Raw genomic sequence first — 13,930 nt, forward strand, 5'->3', positions numbered from 1 at the left:
CCTTCCCTCAGGCCCTGGCAACCACTATTCTACTTTATGTCTCTACTGAATTTGAGTAGGAACCTCATGTAAGTGAAATCATACAATATTTGTCCTTTTGTGACTGATTTATTTTCCTTAGCATAATGTTACCAAGTTTTATCCATGTTGTAGCATATTGCAGAATTTCTTCCTTTTTAGGGCTGAATAATATTCCATTGTATATGTATATCACATTTTGCTCATCCGTCTGTTGATAGACACTTTTGCTTTCACCTTTTGGCTGTTGTGAATAATGCTGCTGTGGCAATGGCTATGCAATTATCTGTTTGCTTTCAATTCTTTATAGAGTATATACCTAGAAGTAGAAATGCTAGATCATATGGTAATTCTATGTTTAATTTTTTGAGGAACTGCCATAGTACTTTCCACAGTGGCTGAATCAATTTGCATGTTTATCAGCAGTGTACAAGGATTCCAGTTTCTCCACATCCTTGTTGATACCTCTTATTTTCTGTTTTTTGATAATAGCCATCCTAATGAATATGAAGAGGTATCTCATTGTGGTTTTGGTTTGCATTTCTCTAATGATTAGTGATGTTCAGCATTTTTTGATGTGCTTATTTGTGTATCTTCTTTGGAGAAATATCTGTTCAAATCTTCTACCCAGTTTTGAACCAGGTTGCTTGATTTGTTGTTATTGTAGGAGTTTTTAAAATATATTCTGGATATTTAAACCTTTATGAGAGAGATGATTTGCACATATTTTCTTTTCTTTCATAGTTACCTTTTCACTGTTCATAGTGTCTTTTGATGCACAAAAGTTTTTAACTTTGATGTAGTCCAGTATATCATTTTTTTCTTTTGTTGCTTGTTGCTTTGGTGTCCTATCCAAGAAATCATTGCCAAATCCAGTGTCATGAGCTCATCCTCTGTTTTCTTTTCTTTTCTTTTTTTTTTTTAAAGATTTTGTTTATTTATTCATGGGTATAGAGATTACTAAAAAATAAAAATCTTAAAAAGCAGAATCCATGAAGGGAGCCGGACGTGGGACTCGATCCCAGGACTCCAGGATCACACCCTGGGCCGAAGGCAGGCGCTAAACCGCTGAGCCACCTGGGCGTCCCTCATCCCCTGTTTTCTTCTGAGACTTTAACTCTTAGGGTCTTTGATCCATTTTGAGTTAGTTTTTTTGTACACTGTAAGGTAAGGATCAGTTTCATTTTTTGCATTTGAATATTCAGTTTTCCCAGCACTAGAGATAGTTTTGCTATCGATAGGCTTGGTGTAGAAATATGGAGTATAGTTTTCCACATGGTTGGTGTAATGATGTAGATTTTAGATTTTTCTTTTCTTTCTTAAAGATTTGTTTATTTTAGAGCCGGGGAAGGGGCAAATGGGGTGGGGGAGAAAGAGACTCCCCACTGAGCATGGAACCTGATTTGGGGCTGGGTTCTGGGACCCTGAGATTATGTCTTGAGCCAAAACCAAGAATCAGATACTTAAACAGCTGAGCCACCAGGGCTCTGAGCTACCCAGGTGTCCCTAGGTTTTTCTATTCAGTTACATTATGGGTAAAAATATACTATAGGAGCTATCCTGGAACTGTAACCCCCATTTGTAACACTATTTCAATGAGAAGTTTTATTTTGAGCTTCTAACTGCCAATTTGTAAACACAGCTGTTTGTAAGTTAACCCTATTTTAAGGCTTTGTATAGATAGGGGTTCAGCAGGAAAATCACTTGTGAATGACTATGTATTTAGAAAAGAGCAGAAGTAAGAACAAACTTTAGAGGCTAATGGAAATTAAATTTTTGGTACCTTTTTAATTAGCTTTTTGTTGGTGATAAATATACCATTTTTATATTGTCGGTTATTTTTTATTGAAATTACCTGGAAATTGTTACTTAAAACACTTCTGCCATTTTCTCCACCTCATTTTCCTCCATTGTAAGATGGAAATAATGGACACTACTTTATGTTGTTGAAAGATTAAGTGAAATAATGTGTTTACAAAGCACTTAGGACGGTCCCTTGTACCTAGCAGTTAATAAAGGATGGCTGTTGGTTATTATATCACTTTAACATTTTCCATATTCAGATCCATGTAGTTAAGATAGGTACTTTATTTTTGAAAAGGATAGGTTAAGGGTTGGTTTTCTGGAGTGGACAGCAAACTTACTAGAAAACCAATACGATACTTTTTACACCATGCTTTTTGGATTATGCTTGTGATGTGCTATAATAGTAGTGTGCTTGTTTGGATTATGTTTCAGTATTCAGTTAAGCATGGACATTTGGACCTTTATTTTAGGATTTTAGTAATCTGTAAGAAATGCCAGGAGATTAAATTAGCAAATATTTATTGAGATCCTTGGAAATACAAAGTACTTTTGAAGTGTTAGTCATAGTTCCATTCTTTTGTGGGGCAAATAATGCAAATATCTTCCTCTAAATTAAGCCATAATTGGCAAACTAAAAAAGTTATATTTGTTTTTAAGTATTAAAATGAAAAAACTTGGGCAGCCCTGGTGGCTTAACAGTTTAGCACCACCTTCGGCCTGGGGTGTGATCCTGGAGACCCGGGATTGAGTCCCACGTTGGGCTCCTTGCAGGGAGCCTGCTTCTCCCTCTGCCTGTGTCTCTGCCTGTGTGTGTCTCTCTCTCTCTCTGTCTCTCATGAATAAATAAATAGAATCTTTTTAAAAATTAAAAAAAATAAAATGAAAAAACTTTACAAGCTTTGAGTTTTTTTTTTTTAAGCTTTGAGTTTAAAACAAAAATTATGCTTAACTAAGTTGCTAGAATTCTTCTTAGAAATTCTTCTTTATTTTATTTATTTACTTTTTAAGTAGGCTCTATACCCAGTGTGGAGCCCAACACAGTGCAGGGGTTGAACTCATGACCCCTGAGATGAGATCAAAAGTCAGATGCTCAACTCACTAAGCCACTCAGGTACCCCTAGAAATTCTTCTTTATTAGATAAGGGAATTGATGGTGTAATATAGATTTTATTCAGTTGACTTTAAATTTTTTTGGTTAGAACATTTAACATTTATAAATATTTGCGTTGGGAAGTAGTGAACTTCAAGTCTCCTTAAGCATTTGAGCACATTCTAGGTACCGTTAGACAAGGAAAACTACCTGAAAGATTTCTGCTTTGGGGAAGTTGAACTAAAGTCTTTTTCAACTTTAGTGTTTTGATCCTTAGAAAAAAATGAGGAAAGGGCATACATAGGCATTTAATGAAATGAGAACTAGAGGTAGCCTATAAATATAATTAAAACATTTAATTTAACCAGTCATTACTACAATTTAAAGTCATTTTTTCTTTCAGTTAGCAAACATTTTAAAAATTAAAAATAAATTTTTTTTTTAAGATTTTATTTCATCCATTCATGATAGACATAGAGAGAGAGAGGCAGAGACACAGGCAGAGGGAGAAGCAGACTCCATGCTGAGAGCAGGCGCCAAGCCACCCAGGGATCCCCAAAAAGAAATTTTGATGTGCAAGATTCGGTATATGGACAGGTGGGGCCCTCTTTAAGTCTCTGTACATGTGTGCTACCTCAGCCAAGAATATGATTGTCCCAGCACCCCTGCAACTTTAGACTCTTAGAGCTGTTGGTCCTAATAGTTTGCCTGCCACAGAAATGATTACTTATACCGAAATTGTCACTTAAACTGAGGACACCACTCAGTGTGGTCATTGCTCAACTGCTTTAAATCATGGGAGTCTCTTTTTATGAAGACCTCAAAATTGGCAGTCCTGTAAGCCTGACAGACCATCTGAGCTTGCAGGTAGGTAGAGGATACCGGAGTAGAGCAGCCCCAGATAAGAATGACACAGACAGACTCTTAATATTCTTACCCAAATATGAGCAGTCTTATAAACATTCTCAGATTGTTACATGTCTTTGGTTGATTTCTAGAGTACTGAAATGGTTGCTTTTATTATTTTGTCCAACTGAATGGTTGCTCTTTGGGGAGATCTTTGACCTCTTAACCTGGCCAGAGTCAGAATTCCAGGGATTTTATCTTAACTTACTCAGTATCTCTGTCGTCTTGTTCCCTACTGTGTCTAGGTTCCTCAGGATCCAGTAGATGACAGACCTGGAATTAGAAATCTGGATATTAATTAGGTTTATTTCACAATAGTCTTACAATAGCAGTGCCGGTGCTGTTATCATATATATGATTATTGAAGCCATATGTATACTCTTTTTGCTGTGTTCTTTCTATTTCACACACACACAGAGAGGCAGAGGCACAGGCAGAGGGAGAAGCAGGCTCCATGCAGGGAGCCTGATGTGGGACTTGATCCAGGGTCTCCAGGATCAAACCCCGGGCTGCAGGGGGCACTAAACCGCTGCGCCACCGGGGCTGCCCTCATCCCTCACTTTTAAATAGTTAAGTATATTTATTTACATTGTCAGAGAATAGTTAAGTATATTTATTTACATTGTCAGAGAATATACATACTATACTCTCCCTTTCAACCTTCATTTTATTTTTGCTGAATGAGTAACTAACTACATGTTGTATGTTTGACACTATCAGTTCTTAAGCAATATCTGTAGTCAGTTTTTTCTTTTTTTTTTTTTTAAGATTTTATTTATTTATTCATGAGAGACACAGATAGAGACAGGCAGAGACACAGATAGAGGAAAAGCAGGCTCCATGCAAGAAGCCTGACGAGGGTCTTGATCCCGGGACTCCAGGATCACGCCCTGGGCTGAAGGCAAGCGCCAAACTGCTGAGCCACTCAAGGATCCCCCAATTTTGTTTGCTTAAGGGCTGATTGATTTTTTAAGAAGGGCTCCATGAACACAGTATAACTAGAGTTCTTGCTCATTGATAATAGTTTGTGGCCATTATTCTTGTTATCTTGGTTGAATATAAAATTCTTGGTTTCATGTTCTTTTCTTAATTATTTTAATATATCAGTGTTGCTATTGGAAAATTTAGAAGAGTTTTTTTTTTCCATTATAAAGTCACTTAGTGCATGCCTATATCAGAGGTCTGCAAACTGCTGCCCATGGGCTGACTACCTGTGTTTGTAAACACAATTTTATTGCTCGCAGCCATGCCCATTCACTGACATATTGTTTTGGATGCTTTTGTTGTACAGTGCCATAGATAATACTGAAACCAGTGAGCATGACCTAGACATTGATATTTGAATTTCATTTAACTTTAACCCTGTGGTCTGCAAGCCGAAAATATTTACTGCTCGCTTTATTTATTTATTTATTTATTTATTTATTTATTTATTTATTTATTTGAGACACAGAGAGAGAGGCAGAGACACAGGCAGAGGAAGAAGCAGGCTCTATGCAGGGAGCCTGATGTGGGACTCGATCCTGGGACTCCAGATTCACACTCTGAGATGAAGGCAGAAGCTGAACTGCTGAGCCACCCAAGTGTCCCTACTGTATACTTTTATAAGAAAAAGTTTGCCTACATCTTGCTTAGATGCCCAAAGGATTTTTTCCCCTTTAAAGTTCAGAAAAGTCCTAGTAATTTCTATCAGACTATTTCTTCACATTTGCTATTCTCAGGTCTGTTTCTTTCAATATATAGTTTCATACTTTTTCTGATAAGTTCTCTTGTTTTTGAGTATCTGATCCATTTCCAATATTTACCAGTTTCTCTTCGATCTTTTTTTTTAAGATTTTTATTTTTTAGTAATCTCTATACCCAACATGGGGCTTGAACTCAAAACCCCAAGATCAGTTGCATGCTCCACCAACTCAGCCAGCTAGGTACCTCTTGAATCTTTTCTAATGTGTGAAAATATTCCTTCTTTGTTATGTTTATTTAATTCTTTGTTCCTTCTTTTTTGGTCTGTTTCTAAAATGAATTTAAAATTTTTTTTCTGTGTTCTTTCACTTCATTTCTCTCTCCTCAAATCTTGGTTAAAATTGTTAATAAGGGATCCCTGGGTGGCGCAGCGGTTTGGCGCCTGCCTTTGGCCCAGGGCGCGATCCTGGAGACCCGGGATCGAATCCCACGTCGGGCTCCCGGTGCATGGAGCCTGCTTCTCCCTCTGCCTGTGTCTCTGCCTCTCTCTCTCTCTGTGACTATCATAAATAAATAAAAATTTTAAAAAAAATTGTTAATAAAATTGGGACGTCTGTGTGGCTCAGGGGTTAAGTGTCTGCTTTCGGTTCAGGGCTGATCCTGGAGTCCTGGGATCAAGTCCCATATAGGCCTCCCTGCATGGAGCCTGCTTCTCCCTTTGCCTGTGTCTCTGCCTCTCAATCTCTGTGTCTATCAAAAATAAATAAAATCTTTAAATAAAAATTTAGTATTAATGTCTTTAAGCTTGCTTGGAAATAGTGTGTAGTTGTGATCTGTTTTTGTGGACTTCTCTTTTGCAGTCGTCTTGTCTGTAGAAAGTTAGGGATTAAAAAAAAAAAGAAAGTTAGGGATTAATTAGTTAATTAATTCAAAAAATAATATTCTATTTCTTTTTTTAAAGTAAGCTCCATATCCAACGTGGGGCTCAAATTCATGACCTCAGGATCAAGAGTCACGTACTCGGGGCTCCTGGGTGGCTAAGTGGTTGAACATCTACCTTTGGCTCAGGTCGTGATCCAGGGTCCTGGGATAGAGTCCACATCAGGCTCCTCGCAGGGAGCCTGCTTCTCCTTCTGCCTGTGTCTCTGCCTCTCTCTGTGTGTCTCTCGTGAATAAATTAAACATAATAATAATAAAGTCTTTTAAAAAAAAGTCACGTACTCTACCAACGAGCCCCCAAAAGGTAGAGGTTTTGTTCTTTGCTTCCTTTTTTTTTTTTTTTTTTTTCTTATGATGACTATATGGGCTCTGATCTAATTTCTGTTACTTTTTAATGTGAAATTTGTTTTCTTGAACTTTTAAGAGGAGATTTAGTGCAAGACAGTTTTTGACTTAAATGGAGCTTTCTTTTATTTTCTTACTTCCTATGTTTGAAAATATGGAGGATTGCTTTCTTGAGATTGCTTAAGTTTATGTTCCTCTGCCCCCTTTTTTCTAGATGTTCTCTTTGCTTTTCTCATTTGATCCTGTCCTACGCTGTTTTTTTACTTAATATAGTTTCTTAGTGTTGAACCCTGTTGGTAGCTCTGGTAGTGAGGGTTTTTGTTGTTTCTGCTACTTTGTAATGGAAAATATCAAGCATATGCACAAAGTAAACAGAGTGGTATTATGAAGCCCATATGACCATTACTCAGTTTGAGTACTTAGTAACATTTTGTCCATCTTCTGGATCTGTGTCCCCACCTACTTCCACCTTCCTGCTACCTGGTTGGTATTATTCATAGGAACTTTTTGTAGGTATTTATTTTGGTAAAATTTACATACTTTGAAATACATAGATTTTAGCTATAAGTTTTGACAAATAGCTATAAGTTTTGACAAATAGAGCCATATTCCATCACATATGTAATTTCTTTTCCCCCAAACAGCTTCTATTCTGATTTGTTTCTCCTTAGATTATTTTTGCCTCTAATAGAATTTCTCTTTAATGGTATCATCAAATGTGTATGTATTCTTTTGTGTCTGCCATTGCTCAGCATAATGTCAGAGATTCTTTCATGTTGATGATAATAATTGTTTGATTTTTAATCCACTGTGTGAAAAGACCACAGTATTCATGTTTCTGTCCCTGAGCATTTTTGTTGTTTCCAGTTTGGGACTACTATAAATAAAGCCTACCATGAACATTTTTGTAAAGTATGCTGTGGACACGTTTACAGAAGATAAAAACATAGAAGTGAAAAAATTACTGTATCAAGGGGCAAGATGTTGTTTAATAGAAATTTACCAAAAACCTAACATCCCATTAGTAGAATATGAGAGTGCTCATTGTTCCACATCCTTACTCCCATGTATTATTGTCAGTCTTTTTAATTTTTGCCTTTCAAGTACATATGGATTAGTATGCTGTTTTGATTTTAATTTGCACTTCTGATGGGGAATTATATTGAGCATCATTTCATATGTTTGTGGCCAAACATCTAGCTTTTATGAAGTGTCTTCTCAGGTCTTTTTAATTTTTATGAAGTCTAGTAACCTAGTTTTTGCTTTTATGGTTTCTACTTTTGTGGTTATTCTTCATATATATATATATATATATATATATATATATATATCTCCTCTGGATAGAGATAGTTTTACTTTTTCCTTTCTAATGTGAATTTCTTTTCTTTTTACTTGTCTTTCTAATTCCATGACATGAACCTCTAGTAAAATGTTGAATAGAAATGGTGAGTGTAGACAGCCTTGTCTTATTCTTGACCTTAGTTAAGAAAGCATTTAGCTTTTCTTTCTTTCTTTTTTTTAACAATTTTATTTATTTCTTTGAGAGAATGAGAGAGCATATGTGTACTTGCACATGCAGGGGGAGGGATAGAGGGAGAAACAGACTCCCTGCTGAGTGGGGAGGCCAGTGTAGGACTCCATCCCGGGACTCCAGGATCATGACCTGAACCAAAAACAGACGCTTTGGTGCCTTGCATTTAGTTTTTCATTATGCAGTATGATGTTAGCTGTGGGGTTTTTGTAGATGCCTTTTCTCAGATTTAAGTTCTGTTCTATTGCCGGTTTTTTTTAGTATTTTTATTGTGAAAGGGTGTTGAGTTTGGTCAGATGCTTTCTTTTTTTTCTGCATCATTTGAGATAATCATATGGGATTTTTCCTTTGCATCTATGTGCCTAAGGGATATTGACTGGTAGTTTTACTTTTCTTGTAGTGTCTTTGACTTTAGTATCAGAGTAATGCTGACCTCATAGATTGAGTTGGGAGGTGTTCCACAATTTTTTGAAAGGATTTGAGAAGGATTGGTGATAATTCTTTTTTTTTCTTTTTAAGATTTTATTTATTTATTCATGGGAAACACAGAGAGAGGCAGAGACATAGGCAAAGGTAGAGGCAGGCTCCCTCCAGGGAGTCTGATGTGGGACTTGATCCCGAAACCCCAGGATCAAGCCCTGAGTGGAAGGCAGGTGCTAAACCGTTGAGCCACCCAGGTGTCCTGGTGATAATTCTTTAAACATTTGGGGGACACCTGGGTGGCTCAGCAATTGGGCATCTGCCTTTGGCTCAGGGCATGATTCCGGTCTGGGGATCGAGTCCCATGTTGGGCTCCCTGCATGGAGCCTGCTTCTCTCTCTGCCTGTGTCTCTGCCTCTCTCTCATGAATAATTAAATAAATCTTTAAAAAAAAAATTTGGTAAAATTCACTAGTGAAGAAACCCTCTGGTCCTGGACTTTGCTTTTGAGAAGTTTTTTTTGTCTTGTCTGTCTTTCTGTCTTTCTTTCTTTCTTTCTTTCCTTCTTTCTCTCTCTCTCTCTCTCTCTCTCTCTCTTTCTTCCCTTTAGGGATTTATTTATTTATTTATTTATTTTTATTTTTTATTTTTTTTATTCATAGACACAGAAAGAGAGGCAGAGACACAGGCAAAGGGAGAAGCAGGCTCCATGCAGGAAGCCTGATCACACCAGGATCACACCCCAGGCTGCAGGCAGCACCAAACTGCTATGCCACCGGGGCTGCCCCCCCTTTAGGGTTTTATTAAGTATTCTCTACACCCAAAGTGGGCCTCAATCTCTCAACCTAGAGATCAAGAATTGCATGCCAGCCAGGCTCCCCTGAGAAGTTTTTTTTTTTTTTTTAAGATTTTATTTATTTATTCATGAGAGACAGAGAGAAAGGCAGAGGCACAGGCAGAGGGACTCGATCCCACGTCTCCAGGATCATGCCCTGGGCCAAAGGCGGCACTAAACCGCTGAGCCACCCAGGCTGCCCTCCCCTGAGAAGTTTTTAAAGAAATTATGACTACTTATTCAACTTTACTTAAGAGTGTTTTGAATTATTTTTCTTGAGCCCATTTTACTTATATCTTTATAGAAATTGATCCATCTCATCTAAGTTACTGGATTTGTTGGTGTGCAGTTGTTCGTAGTATTCCATTAAAATTATTTTTATTTCTGTAGTTTGGTATTAATGACCCATCTTTCACTCCTGACTTTAGTAGGTTGAGTTTTTTTCTTGGCTAGTCTAATTTAAGGTGTGTCAATTATGTTGATCTTTTCAAAGAAAAAACTTTTGGCCTCATTAAGGTTTTTTTTCTGTCTTTTTAAATCATCCATTTGACTAATTTCTGTTTTATTTTTTATTTCCTTCCTTCTGCTTGCTTTAGATTTAGTTTGCTTTTCTCTTTATAGTTTCTTTTTTTTTTTTTTTTTTTTTATTTATGATAGAGAGAGAGAGAGAGAGAGGCAGAGACATAGGCAGAGGGAGAAGCAGGCTCCATGCACCGGGAGCCCGATGTGGGATTCGATCCCGGGTCTCCAGGATCGTGCCCTCGGCCAAAGGCAGGCGCCAAACCGCTGCGCCACCCAGGGATCCCCTCTTTATAGTTTCTTATGAAAAGTTTTGTTATTGAGTTGAGGTCTTTTTCTAATATAAGCATTTACGTAAATTGCCCTCTAAGCACAGTTTTGGGAGCATCTCATAAGTCTTGGTGTGTTTTGATTTTGTTTTGTTTCATCCTGAAGTATTTTCTAATTCTCGTGATTTCTTTTTTGACACGGTGCTTACATATTTAGGAGTTTGTTGTTTAATTGCTGCATGATTGTTAATTTCTCAAGTTTCTTTCCTTGTGATTTCTAATTTCATTCCAGTGTGGTTGGAAACCGGATACTTGTATGATTTCAGTCCTTTTCAGTTTATTGAGACTTGTTTTGTGTCCTAAAATGTAGTCTATCCTGGACAATGTTCTGTATTCTGTTGTTGTTGAATGGAATGTTCCATGTGTGTCTCTTAGGTCTAGGGAATTGTTCATGTCTTTGATTTCTTTATTGATCTTTTGTCTAGTTCTATTCATTATTGAAAGTGAGGTATTGAAATATCTACCTATTGTGGAATTGTCCATTTTTCACTTTTGTTTGGCAGTTTTTACTTCTTGTATTTTGAGACTCTGGTGTGAGGTACATATATGTTTATAATTTCCCTCTAAATGCTGCTTATTACATCCCACAAATTTTCATATGCTGCTGTTTTGTTTTGTTTTATTTTTTTCTCCAAAATATTTTGTATTTCCCTTGTGGTTTTCTTTTCTTTCTTTTCTTCTTTTACTAACGATTTTATTAATAAATATATTTTACATTTACATTTTTCAAATATTTGGTACTTTTTAAGATTCTTTGTTTTTGATTTTATAATTGTGGTCAGAGAATATATTCTTTAAAATTTTCTTTATATTTATTTAGACTTGTTTTACATTTCTGCATGTGGTGTGTCTTGGTAAGTATTTCATGAAAAATTGAAAAGTATATGTTTTCTTCATCTCTTGTGTGAGTAGTTTGTTTTTAAAGTTCATGAGGGCTTAACTGCTCCAGCCTTTTTAGCTGCCCTTTTTTTTTTTTTTAACACACTTGCAATTTTATTTTTTCTTTGGCGTTAGAGTTGAGGGGAAACAGAGGTTTTGGCTGAGAAATAAACTTCTTTGCTGAAATTACATACTGAAAATTTTAAATAAGTAGTAGAAGATGGAGAAGATAGGTAGTTGGTAAACTGGGACCTAAAGTTGCTATCTCACTTCTGCCACCATGACTTCCTGTTATAGACCAAATTATAATAGGGAAGGGAGCTATTCTTTATTTTGCTTGTTAAAGTCTAGGTAAGACATGAAGGGGGAAGTGCCCTTGCAAGCTTCCAAGAATGAGAGGCACAAGTCCATTTATTCTACTGTCTCTATCTGAGGTACAATCCCTAAGACTACTATGAAAGAGTAGAAGGTAGTTATATGGACTCAATTTGCTCCCAGACTTTTTCCAAAGCTTAGCTTAGCTTTGTTTTGCTCTGCTCTGCTCTTCTCTTGCTTTGCCTTGCCTTTTTAAGATTTTATTTACCCATTTGAGAGAGAGAGAGAACATGAGCAGTGGGGAGGGGCAGAGGGAGAAGCAGACTCCCTGCTGAGCAGGGAGCCTCTGCTGGGCCACACCCCAGGACCCTGGGAATATAGCCCTAGCTGAAGGTAGGCGCCCAATGGACTGAGCTACCCAGGAGCCCCTCCAGAGCTTTTCTATCCTCCTGTCATTGATGAACAAGGCAAGGGAAGACCAAGGCCATACCCACGATGGCCCCTTCAGATTTCCAGAATAAGTGTTGTTCTATCAGAGCTGAGCAGCAGCTTTTGAATTCATTCCTCTTAGATATATGACTTTCTCCCCATACCCTGTGGAAACACACTTTGGTGGGTTTAGCCTGAAAATTAGAACATGGAGCATATTCTTCCGCAGCAGCCAGCACAGCAAATTTGAGGTGCTCACCAACAGCTTCTCTGCCCACATAAGAGCCTCTGCTTGGGAGAGCTTTAAGATGAAAGCACAGAGCAACCAGCAGAGGTGGCTGCCCTGGGGGAGGCCATGCTTCCCTGTGCCCATAGGCAGGGAGTGCTTAGTGTTGTACCTTTCTGGACAGAGGGACCTACTTGATTGGCCTCATGCCTCCAACAGCCCTCTGGCAGGTTCCAGGTCAGGGCTGCAAAATGCTAGAATTGCCTATCAGGGCACAGGCTTTATTGGCATGTCCTCATGGCCATGGGGAGAAAAGCCAACACACATTTGTTGGGTGGGGCTGTGAGCTTACTTGCTCACACCTGCATGGCCCTCCAGAACGGCATATGGTCTGGCACTGCGTCACCTCTGGGGGCCTTCCTTGTCCAGCCATCTTGCCCCGTGGAGCCTTTTTAGGCATATCAAGTACACCTTTTACAATTCACTGTTGGGATGGACAAAAACCTACTTTTCAGGTCCTTCTTTAAATGCTCTTGTCTTTTTTCCAGTAAATGCCTGCTGGTTATTTTTAACTTAAAGGACCTTTCTCCTAAGCTTTCCCAGGACTATCTTCATTGTTTTCATGGGGAATGATCTAGTATTTTATATGTACATTATGATATGTATACTTATCTGACAGACTTTTTGATTCTCGTGGGCATAGGTTATAATTTTTATCCTTAATGTTCTAGTAGCAGGTGACCAATAAGTATTTAAGTTTTAAACAAGTTTAAACTTGCTGAGACTGGATTTACATATATATATATATATGCTTTTAGTTTTTTAAGACCTATATTATATCAATGTATTATTTCATAAGATTTTATCATTTCCATTTAATGATTTTGGGTTTAAGATAGATTCGTTCTTGGGTATTTTTTTACAAATTTTTATAAGTATTACAGCAATTGGTTAAAAACAGTTTTGAGAAATTCCCTCTTGCATTTTCTATATGAGCATTTTCCTTTTCTAAGGAGTGCTGTGCTCGGTAACTAAGGCATTAAGTCAACATTTATGCACTCTAAATAGGGTTTTAAAGTAAATAATACATACCTTGAATGATAAAAACACCTTTGAAGTTAACATGGACTGTGTAGGAGAAAAGACAGTATTTTTTTATTTTGGGATAGCAACTTAAAACTGAACACTATTTGCTGACAGGAAAAAAAATAGTTGTTTGTGAAGATATTTAGGGACTCCTCTGGTGAATCCTTTGAGTTTGGGGTTTTTGTTAGAGTAGATTTTGTATACATAACTTTCTAAAAGTTTCTAACTTTTTTTTCTGTGACTGTTATATTGAATTGGTAAAGACACAATGTCTTAAGCTTCTTAATTGGTCGGTGAAGACTCTAACCTTTGCCAGGAATTTCTGCATCTTTAGGAGTTTAGAATGCTTAAATGGGGTTAGACTTTTCTGTGAATGCCTTCACTGTTGTTAGTAGCATTATTTTTCTTTGCACTTTAGACTTTTCTAATTCCTTTTTCATTTTGAGGCTCAGGATGGTAAATGAATGTATTCTTTATACAGGTGAGAAAACAAGTGACTATAGTTTAGCTATGATTGAAATAGATTAGAATTCACATTTCTTAATTCTTAGTTTGGTAGTTTTTATATTCTGTTT

The 13,930-nt window shown here is 37.2% G+C and overlaps 1 protein-coding gene across 8 annotated transcripts in view; it reads left to right on the forward strand.

Annotated features, from left to right (window-relative positions):
- Positions 1–13,930, forward strand: part of CTDSPL2 (CTD small phosphatase like 2) — an 88,816-nt gene that overhangs the window by 12,680 nt on the left and 62,206 nt on the right. For 3 of the 8 annotated variants that reach the window (XM_077880911.1, XM_077880912.1, XM_077880913.1), the window contains exon 2: positions 12–68. The exons of 4 other annotated variants lie outside the window; for them this stretch is intronic. The gene's annotated coding sequence lies outside the window, so the exon portion shown is untranslated. Of the gene's footprint in view, positions 1–11; positions 69–1,042; positions 1,186–13,930 lie in introns of those variants that run through there. One more of the 8 variants, XM_077880916.1, reaches the window with a different exon arrangement.

This window comes from Canis aureus, chromosome 32, assembly GCF_053574225.1.
Source record: "Canis aureus isolate CA01 chromosome 32, VMU_Caureus_v.1.0, whole genome shotgun sequence".
Classification (NCBI taxonomy): domain Eukaryota; kingdom Metazoa; phylum Chordata; class Mammalia; order Carnivora; family Canidae; genus Canis; species Canis aureus.